The 11,495-nt window shown below is 44.6% G+C and overlaps 1 pseudogene; it reads right to left on the bottom strand.

Annotated features, from left to right (window-relative positions):
* Positions 1-2,961: 2,961 nt before the first annotated feature.
* On the bottom strand, positions 2,962-5,626 carry LOC107401638 (large ribosomal subunit protein P1 pseudogene; annotated as a pseudogene).
* Between the last annotated feature and the right edge of the window lie 5,869 nt (positions 5,627-11,495).

Here is an 11,495-nt window from a genome sequence, read left to right as displayed (position 1 = left end):
GTGTCCTCCCGGGTCACTTAGATGCCTCCCTCCTGCTTCGTGCCTGGCCACTGGGCTCCTCTGCCCCAGATTTCCCTGCCCCTGACAGCCTTCACCACACCCCTCTGCCAGTGCCTAATGTGTAAAAACACATCACATTACTTTTTATCTTTGTACACGAATCATACCGGAGGGTTATTTATCTTTCCACTCAAGAGAGGCACATGCATGTTATCCTAGTATTTGGGAAGCTAAGGCAGGAGAATTGCCATGAGTTCAAAGTTAGCCCAGGCTACAATTTAAGACCTTGTCTCCAAAATAATTAATTAATAATAACAATAATAATAGCTGGGTCTAGTGGTTCATGCCTTTGGTTCCTGCACTCAGGAGGCAGAGGCAGGCCTATCTCTGTGAGTTGGAGGCTAGCCTGCTTTACATAGTGAGTTCCAAGGGAGCCAGGGCTGCATGGAGACCTTGCCTCAAAAATTAAAAACATAATAATAATAATAATAACAACATCAGTAATATGGGGCTGAAGAAGATAGCTCAGGGGTTAAGAGCCCTTGATGCTCTTGCAGAAGGCCTAGGTTTGGCTCCCAAAACCCACATAATGGCTGACACCAATGGGTAACTCCAGTTCCAGGGGATCTGATGCCCTCTTCTGACATCACTGAGTACCAGGCACACACCTGACGCAGAAGTAGACATGCTGACAAAACACACATACTCGTTGTTGTGGGGTACTCACCAGAGACAGCTGCTCGGACACGGGTTTAACAGTAGAATGTCTTTATTAGCTGGACAGCAATTACATTGGGTGTTTCAGGCTCTCAGTGTAGCCCGGAGCCTTTCTCGGGGAGCTTTTAAATACGAAACCATGTTCTGGGCTGACATACTTCAGTTAACAAGAACACCTAACCAGAAGCGGAACTACAGAAGCCAAAAGGCAAGGTTAGTACATTTAGAGACTTTCCCAGAACTATGCGGACTTGGAGGTCTTTGTTTTAGTTTTGGCAGGTGGTGCTGTGTGCTGAGTTTTACAACCTGAATAGTATTTCCATCATGGAGTCAGCTATTCTAAGGTCTCAGGGCCTACTAAGTCTGAGGTCCTATCATACTGATAAAACAAATTTCAAAACATTTTTAATTGGAGTTAAAAAATACATCCCTGACATGTTGATAGAGGAACTTGAATGTGTGTCCTCTTTTGGTTTCCTTTTCAGTATTCAGAGAATACTTAATTAGTTTCTGTAATCAAACCTATGTGAATACAACCTTAAGTGTTTAAAGCCCCAGCACAAATGAAAACAGCAAAATAAACATTTTGAGCCAATATGGCTGTTAACTTCTGTACAATGCTCTCTTCTGTTTCCTAAAAGCAGGAGATGAGGCCTGGATGGTAGCATATGCCTTTAAACCCAGCTCTCGGGAGGGAGAAGCATGAAGAGCTCAGTGAGTTCAAGGCCAGTCAGGGTTACATAGTGAAACCCTGTCTCATAAGCAAAATAAAACAATAATAAAGCAGGAAGTGAAATTCCCATGACAGCTTCCCTCACTATATCAGAAAGAAACCATCATCCAGAGGCCCTGGACTCCATTTCCAGCACCGCCCCCAACAGATAATAATAACTCGCCATTTCAGTCTCCCCACTTAAGTACTTCCGCAGACTTTAGCTATCCTTTGTCCATGGTATAGAGTAACTGACTCTTCCCCAGCTGCTTCCTGGGGTCCTTGTCTTCTCCTCTTCCTCCTCTTCTTCACACTCCCTATTTCTTTCTCATCCTGGGAGTGGCACTTGGGGTCTAAAGACACTAGCAATTGCAGTTGGGTCACAGGTCCATAAGTCTTCATTTCTCCATGCAAACCCCCGTGATACACAAGACTCGAGGCAGGGAAACCTGTATGCTTTTTCTCCTGTTCATCTATGCCATGTCTGTTTAAGTCTCAAAGCCAACCAGGAGTTGAGGGCAGAGTTGGATTTTTGCCTTTTCCTACAAACCTGTGTGAAACTTAAAAGCCAGTCAGAGGGAAGGGTTTGGTGGCATACAGCTGCACACTGAGGTAGAAGCTCACTAGAGTCTGGAAGTTCCAGACCAGCCTGGTCAACATAGAGACCTCAGTACAAATGGGAGAGGCAGGGACACCTAGGAATTGTAGATCCAGCTGAAAAGACTTTTAACTTTAAGCCATAATATATCCCCAAATGTCTTCATATATATCCCCAGTGGCACACAGTTAGCATTTTATGACTGAATGAATGACCAAGCATAGTCCCTTGCTCTGCACGGAGCTCGGACTCCACAGAAGTAAAATGAATTCTAAAAAAAAAAAAAAAACAAAAAACAAAAAAAACCCGAAGCCAGATATTGGGGTGAAAGCTGGGAGATCAGAAGAATAGGGCAAACCATAGCCAACCTCACCTCACCAACTCCTCAGCTTCCAGAGAGACCTACTTCCTGTATACTCATGTCTATATGCCTTTTTTTTTTTCTTTTTGGTTTTTTTCCAGTTTCTCTGTAGCTTTAGAGCCTGACCTGGAACTCACTCTGTAGACCAGGCTGACCTCAAACTCACAGAGATCACCTGGCTCTGCCTCCCGAGTGCTGGGACTAAAGGCGTGCGCCACCACCGCTCGGCCTATATGCCTTCCTGTTCTGCCATCTCACTTCCTCTCTTCACCCACCTACATCACTTCCTGTCTGTCTGTACAGATCTCCAGACCTCTATGGTTAGTGCTGGTATTAAAGGTGTGTGCCACCATGCCTGGCTCTGTTCCCAGTGTGGCCTTGAACTCACAGAGATCCAGATGGATCTCTGCCTCCTGAATGGTAGGATTAAAGGCATGTGCTACCATTGCCTGACTTCTATGTTTATTGTAGTGGCTGGCTTTTTCCTCTGATTCTCAGATAAGCTTTATCGGGGTACACAGATTAAAATATCAACAGGTTCAGCTTTTTATTGGACGTGTTAACAAAGAAGGTTTAGTCAAAAAGACCAAAGTCCGTGTCATCATCAAACTCCTCAGATTCTTCCTTCTTTGCTTCCACTTTCTTCTCCTCAGCTGGAGCAGCAGCAGTGGAGGGGCAGGACCGCCTGCTGGCTCGGCTCCAGCTGCTGGAGAAGGCCCAGCCCCTACATTGCTGATGAAGCTCCCGTGTTGACATTGGCCAGGGGCTTTGCAAATAAGCCAGGCCAGGTCCAACACTGACACCAGCTGCTTTAAGAAGGTCACTGATCTTATCCTCCATGACCGCCACCTCACAGTCATGCAGGGTGAGGGCGGAGTAGATGCAGGCGAGCTCAGACAAACGGAGGCCATGTTTCCGACTGCTGGCTCAGTGCGTGTGACAGGAGGAAGTGAGGGCCTCACTACAACGTGGCCTTAGCTTCCTTGGAAGGAACAAGCACCCTGGCGGCAGCTGAGGGAAGGCTAAAATGAATTTTTGTTTGTTTGTTTTTTAAAGACAGCGTTTCTCTGTGTAACAGCCCTGGCTGTCTGGCTGTCTCTCGAACTCACACAGATCTGCCTGCCTCTACCTCCCAAGTGCTGGGATTAAAGGCATGCACTACCACCATCCAGCTCTAAAATGAATTCTTAATCATATTTATATTCCTCCATTCCATGCCAAAACTGAGCCTTTGAAGTGAGACTGCTCAGGCCAAACCCTGGCCTTGCCCTTTGCTACTTTAAGAGACTACAGTGTGTAGATTCCTCTGAACCTCATTCTGTTGATCTGTAAAATGGGTTGCTGAATGCTATTAGAAAATGTATAAGAATATATTTCCCAAAGGAAGATCTCATTAACCTGCTGAGCACTGTCTACCATGTGGTAAGTCCTTGTTGAGGATGTGTTAGTAACAAGAGAGGCACACAGTCATCCACATCACAGGACATTCACCTGCTTCTTGATAAGAAGAGTCAACATTAATAAATGCCATTCTTTTATGTGCTCTATCCCTCAACCGATCCATGGCTAAGCACACTGGGCTAGTGACTGTAAGGTCGCCTAAACCCAGGACGTGGCTGGTGAGATGGCTCAGCAGGTGGAAACATTTGCCGCTTTAGCCTCGACCTGTGTTAGATCCCAGGACCTGCACAGTGGGAGGGAAGGGCTCCTGTGAGTTCCCGCCTGCACGCATGCACCATGGCATATGCTCTCTCTCTCTCTCTCTCTCTCTCTCTCACACACACACACACACACACACACACACACACACACACGCACGCACGCACGCACGCACGCACGCACGCATGCACGCACACATTCTGTCTCAACTGTAATAAAGTAAATAAAACAAAGATGGAAGATATTTTGTGTAGCAGTAATTCTGGCAGTAGAATCCAGTGGTAGGCAAGCTATAGCCCTACCACTGAGCTCTACCCGCAGCCCAGGAGCATTTTGGGAAACCCGTATTGGCTTCTGCTTTTCCTCATGCTCTGCTTCTAGATGGGCCCGGCTGTCACCTCCATTGCCCGTCTTTCCTAATGCTGTGCCAGACACAAACAAAACAAATTATGTGGGAATGGTCTAGTCAGAGAGCTTCAGAGTTTTACTTTTCACCCCATTCTGCAATACTCATTGAGAAGCCACTGTGAGATGCCAGCACCGTCGCTAGACTGCCCTTAACATGCCAAAGACAGGGCAGCTCACACAGGAAAGGTCTGTTTGGTTCACAGCTCTGGAAACTCGGCATCTGGTGAGGTCCTTGGGCTGCACCAGAACATGGCAGCAGCATTGCACAGCAGCACAGAGCCGGGATGCTGGACAGAGCTTTCTCGATGGTGCCTCTCCTCCTCCACTACCTACTAACGATGAAGGGTTTGGCCCATCAGTGAGGGCTCTGCTCAGTCGTGTCCCAACATTCCCACCTTTTAAATGCCATCAACATCTAGCACTGAGGATTCAGTTTCCAGCACATGAACTCTAGGGGACATTTAAACCGTCCATGAGAAGGTAGACAAGATCCAATCTGTCCCGTGACTGCAGTCTCCAAGCTTTTCTACAAACCCATTCTGCTTCTGAAAGGGGGGGGGGGGGGGCGGGGAGATACCACTTTTTAAGAATTTGCTGTCTTTTCACTCTGCCTGAGGGAAAAGAGGAAAGTGGTACCAGCTTTGAGGAGGATTCACAGAACCCATGAGGAATCAGAGCAGGTGGAAAAGAGGCCACTGTAGAATAAGGAGGGGTGGGGTAGGAGAAAAATGGTAAGCAGGGGCTATTTGTGATGTTGTCTCCTCTACACAAGGACCAGAGAGCAGACTCCTGGATGACACAAGAGACTGTGTTGCTTAACAGCCAGTCAGAGCAGGCAGTCTCCCCAGGGAAAAGCATCCTTTTGCTAAGTGAATACAGGGTTTTCACATGTGTCCGGGTTGCTGTGGTAACGCTTGGTGAATATGCCAATTCTCAGTTTGCTAGGCTTTTATGAAAGACAACAGTAAAGTGTTTCTTCCAAATCCCCTCCCTCTGAAAACCCCAAAGTACTGCAGAAGAGACCAGAGAATAAGTCCCGGGTGAAATGCCCTGAAGCATACCCCCTGTATAAATGGACAGCATATACATCTCTGCCCACCACCCTCAAAAGAACATTCCAGAACCTTTACCCTAGGCAGCGGCGTACCAGGCTTAAGTGTCTCAATCCCATGTTTGCTAAATGGCTATTCTGGGGAACTAGGGAGTGAAGTGGGTCCTTGCATCGGGCTGGCCAGCAGTCTTTCCTTTGGTGACTCTGGTAGGAGTAGTCTGCAGATTATCATCTGTGACCTGGATCTGACTTCCCTAAGCCTTAGCCCCTGGGCCAGCGCTGACTACAAAGGGCATGACTCAAACAGTACCATCCAAAAGCCTTCTCTGGAATGGAGATAAACATGTTTTTAATAGACAGACGGTTAAAAAAAAATTAAAGACTCTTTCCTCTAGTGACATTTAAGTGTGATGACATAAGGCTAGAGCCATTTGTGACTGCCTGCCTCCCCAAAGGCATATGGAAAAGCCATCTGCCACAGCAGATAATGTGTTCCTCAGTGATAAGAGCCCTGTGGAGGTTTTTCTCCAGTGACTGGTGTTGGTTTCAAACTTGGGCACCCATTCAAGCTGGACTTGCCTTATAGGCAGCTACCAGGTAAGCTAAAGCAAGTGTCAGCATTGAAGAGAAGGCACACTGGGCCCACACTCCTTACCCTGGTCCTAAGGACAAGGGCAACAGTGACAGCCTGCAGGTACTGGATCTTTGTTTTCAAGCCACTCCCATTTCAAACTGAGTTTGCCCCTCCCCTGCTAACCTGTGAGGACCTCCTACTCACCTAGAATAATGCCTGACACAACCCATCATCAGGGACAGAGAGCAAAATGAGTGCTGAGCCCACCCAGTAGACTCAGAAGTACAGAACAAATCTTTCTTGGCTAGAATCATGGGGGGTTGGAGAGATGGCTGAGTGGATAAGAGCACTGGATGTTCTTCCAGGGCTCCTGAGTTCAATTCCCAGCACCCACATAGCAGCTTACTGTCTATAATGGGATCCAATATCCTCTTCTGGTGTACAGATGGGCACGCACACAATGCACCCATATACATTAAATAAATAAATCTTTTTAAAAAATTATAGCTAAGTTGGTAGAATGTTATCAGGGAGCCCACCAGAGATGACCTTTTAGACATAATATACAACCAATTGAAAGTCTTCATTCCGCCGGGCGGTGGTGGCGGCGGCGGCGGCGGCGGCGGCGGCGGCGGCGGCGGCGGCGGCGCACGCCTTTAATCCCAGCACTCGGGAGGCAGAGGCAAGCGGATCTCTGTGAGTTCGAGGCCAGCCTGGACTACCAAGTGAGTTCCAGGAAAAGGCGCAAAGCTACACGGAGAAACCCTGTCTCAAAAAAAAAAAAAAAAAAAAAAAAAAAAAAGAAAAGAAAAGAAAAGAAAGTCTTCATTCCATCCAGCTAGCTGGGACTACAGAACCCAGTGTAGCAGTAAGTATTTTAGAGTAATGTGGTGATATTGTGTTCTCCAATATATTGTGCACCCTAATAAACTTATCTGGGGTCAGAGAACAGAACAGCTACTAGACAGACATAGAGGCCAGAAAATGGTGGCACACACACCTCTAATCTTAGCCTTTTGGAGGCAGAGATCCGCCCGGATCTCTGTGAGTTCGAAGCCACACTAGAAACAGCCAGGCATGGTGACTCATGCCTTTAATCCCAGGAAGTGATGGCAGAAAGCAGAAAGGTATAGAAGGCATGAAAACCAGGAACTAGGCTGGTTAAGCTTTTAGGCTTTTAAGCAGCAGTTCAGCTGAGATTCATTCTGGAAAAGGACTCAGAGGCTTCCAGTCTGAGGAAATAGGATCAGCTGAGGAATTGGCAAGGTGAGGTGGCTGTGGATTGTTCTGCTTCTCTGATCTTCCAGCATTCACCCCAATACCTGGGTCCAGGTTTGTTTTTATTAATAAGACCTGTTAAAATTCATGCTACACCGTAAGTAGTTTTTAAAGGCAAAAACCACATCCTGTTGTCTCATTTGATAGCTGTAGGTAGAGGTTTTATGCAAGCAAGCAGTTTAACAGAAGCTAAGGTAATCAGTCAGCTGGGGTGGGGGTGCAGAAATGGACAGTTTAACAGATGCTAAGATAAGTTAGCTGGAGCATCTTGATCTAAGGTTCCTAAAATAGAGTTGGGTAATTTTCCATGTCATTCTTCATCAAGGAGATCAAATTCTAGTTAACCCTAAAATAGCCTCAGCAAGAATACAAGATGGAGGAAGCTTGGCACTGTCTTGCTCTGTCACATTGCCCATTGGTTTTATGGGCATGAATCAAATAGTTGACTCCTTCTGTTCGAGGAGGGCATAGTTGGTCCTAAGGACCAGTAGTTTAACTTAGTTTATTCTATGTTTGATGTAGTTAGCCATGCAATTGAGGATGCAGAGTCCCATCATTAGCCTGATCAAGATAAGAATCAATAGTTGGACCCTCATTCATTGCAGCCCCAATTGCAGGCCATCAGGCAGGACTCCTGTGGAGAAGGCCTGCCCACCCCCCATTGGACCCTATAATCTACAAGCCCCACTCTATCTCCCAAGCCCACCCATCCCCCAAGATCGCAGCTGCTCCTGAGACACAGACTCTGGCAGCTACGAGTGCACCAAGAGGTGAGTGACTGTTCTCCAAGTCAGTCACCTCAGTCTCTAGTCCCTAGGCCCTAGGTCCCTAGGCACAACCTGTGCTCCCCTATCCCACCCAGTCCAGCCCCAGTTGCAGGACAGCAGGCAAGACTCCTGCAGGCAGGCTTGCCCACCACCACCCAAAATCAGATCCTGTAATCTATAAGTCCCACTTTGTCCCCCAAACCCACCCATCCCCCAAAGACCCCAGCAGCCTCCTGAGATACAAACACCACCAGTGCTGAATGGACCAAGAGCAGCTCCCTGAGACACAGACACCACCTGCACCGATTGGAGGAAGAGATGAGTAGATGCCAGTGCAAGAATATATTCAACAACTTAAAGAGCAAAAATGGCACCACCAGAACCTAGCAGTTCTACAACAGCAAGACCTGAACATCCCAACATAGAGAAAGCAGAAGAAAATGACCTTTAAAATGACTTTAGGAAGATGATAGAGGCTATTAAAAAGGAAATGAAAAATTCCCTTAAAGAAATTGAGGAAAAGACAAAAAAAAAATGGAAGAAATCAATAACTCCTTTAAAGAAAGTCAAGAAAACCAAGAAAAAGCAAGTAAACAGGTGAAGGAAACAGTTTAAGACTTGAAAATTGAAATAGAAGCAATAAAGAAGACACAAACCAAGCGAATGCTGGAAATGGAAAATCTGAGAAAAAGAACAGGAACTATAGATGCAAGCATAACCAACAGAATGCAAGAGATGAAAGAGAGAATCTCTGGCATTGAAGATATGATAGAGTAAATAGATTTGTCAGTAAAAAAAAAACATTAAAGCCAACAAAGTCATAACACAAAACATCCAGGAAATCTGGGACACCATGAAAAGACCAAACCTAAGAATAATAGGAATAGAAGATGGAGAATACCAGCTCAAAGGCACAGAAAATATATTCAACAAAATCATAGAAGAAAACTTTCTCAGCCTAAAGAATAAAATGCCTATGAAGATACAAGAAGCTTACAGAACACCAAATAGACTGGACTCCCAAAAAAGTCCCCTTGCTACATAATAATCAAACCACTAAACATAAAGAATATTAAGAGCTGAAAAGGAAAAAGGCCAAGTAACATGTAAAGGCAGATCCATCAGAATAACACCCAACTTCGCAATGGAAACTCTGAAAGCCAAAAGGTCCTGGAAAGATGTTATGCAGACACTAAGAGACCACAGATGTCAGCCTAGACTACTATACCCAGCAAAACTTTCAATCACCATGGATGGAGTAAATAAGATATTTCATGACAAAACCAGATTTAAACAAGACCTATCCACAAATCCAGCCCTACAGAAAGCACTAGAAGGAAAAAATCTAACCTAAGGAAGTTAGATATACCCATGAAAACACAGGCAATAGATAATTCCACACCAATAAATACCAAAGAAGGGAAACACACACACACTATCACCAAAAAAAACAGAAATTAACAATCACTGGTCATTAATATCCCTTAATATCAATTGACTCAATTCATCTATAAAAAGACACAGACTTGGGGACTGGAGAGATGGTTCAGTGGTTAAGAACACTGACTGTTCTTCCAGAGGTCATGAGTTTAATCCCCAGCACCCACATGGCAGCTAATAGTTGTCTGTAACTACAAGATCTGACACCCTCACACAGACATGCATACAAGCAGAACACCAATACAAACAAAAATAAATAAATTATATTAAAAAAAAGACACAGACTAACAGGATGGATATGAAAACAGGATCCATCTTTCTGTTGCATACAAGAAACACACCTCAACTTCAAAGATAGACACTAACTACCTCAGAGTAAAAGATTGGGAAAAACTTTCTAATCAAATGGACTTAAGAAGGAAGCTGGTGTAACTATCCTAATATTTAACAAAATAGACTTCAAACTAAAATAATCAAAAGAAATCATGAAAGACATTTCATATTCATCACAGGAAAAAACCCATCAAAATGAAGTTTCAATTCTGAACATCTATGCCCCAAATACAAGGGCACCCACATATGTAAAAGAAACATCACTAAAGCTTAAATTGCACATCAAACACACACTAATAGTGGGAGACTTCAACACCCCACTCTCACCAATGGACAGATCTGCCAGACAGAAACTTAACAGAGAAATAAGGGATCTAACAGATGTTATGACTCAAATGGACTTAATATACATCTACAGAACATTCCACCCAAACACAAAAGAATGTACCTTCTTCTCGGCACCCCATAGGACCTTCTCTAAAACTGACCACATACTCAGTCACAAAGCAAAACTCAACAGATACCAAAAAAATTGGAATAACTTCCTGTACCTTATTGGATCACCATGGCTTAAAGTTAGAATTCAACAACAACACAAATTACAGAAAGCCTGCAAACTCATGGAAACTGAATAATGCTCAACTGAATCACCACTGGGTCAAGGAAGAAATAAGGAAAGAAATTAAAGACCTCAATGAAAATGAATGTGCAACGTACCTAAACTTCTGGGACACTATAAAAGCAGTGCTAAGAGGAAAATTCATAGCACTAAATGCCTACATAAAGAAGTCGGCCTCTCTCTCTCTCTCCTCTCCCTCTCTCCCTCCCTCCCCCTCCCTCTCCCCCTCCCTCCCTCCCTTTCTCTCCCTCCCTCTCTCCCTCCCCCCCTTCCTCTTCTCCACGCACGTGTCTCTCCCACAGGCCTGTGCACTCTGTCCCTTAAAATATAAGAAAAAAAAAAAAAGAAGTTGGAGAAATCTCACACTAGCAACTTAACAGCACATCTGAAAGCTTTAGAATAATAAGAAGCAAACTCACCCAGGAGGACTAGATGACAAGAAATAATCAAATGGAGGGCTGAAATCAATAAAATAGAAACAAAGAGTCAATGAAATAAAAAGTACAAATAATCAATGAAATAAAGAGTTGGTTCTTTAAGAAAATCAACAAGATAGACAAACCTTATCCAAACTAACCAAAAGGCAGAGAAAGTATATCCAAATTGACGAAGTCAGAAACAAACAGGGAGACATAACTGCTAAGAACCACAGGAATATGAAGCAGAAATTCAGCTGTATATGGTAAAGCTATACCTGGAAGAATCAAGGACTTCTTCCAGAGGAACCCAAATCTCAAAGAGTATTTGGTGTTATTTGGCTTTTAATACATCAGCTGTTTCCTGCTATAAATTTCATGCATGCTCTCATACTAACAATGTATCAAGCATCCTAGGCCAAAACAGCAGACACAATAAGCTTTTCAGACCAACCACTGATCTGAATTAAGGAAAACACCCTTATGGAGACATGGCCTATCCACTAGGCCCAGGAGTTAGGTGCATAGCTTTGTTTCTTGTGCAAACGAAGCTCAGACGCTC

Source organism: Peromyscus maniculatus, chromosome 1 (genome assembly GCF_049852395.1).
Source record: "Peromyscus maniculatus bairdii isolate BWxNUB_F1_BW_parent chromosome 1, HU_Pman_BW_mat_3.1, whole genome shotgun sequence".
NCBI classification, from domain to species: domain Eukaryota; kingdom Metazoa; phylum Chordata; class Mammalia; order Rodentia; family Cricetidae; genus Peromyscus; species Peromyscus maniculatus.
This window is presented reverse-complemented; position numbering and strand designations above follow the sequence as displayed.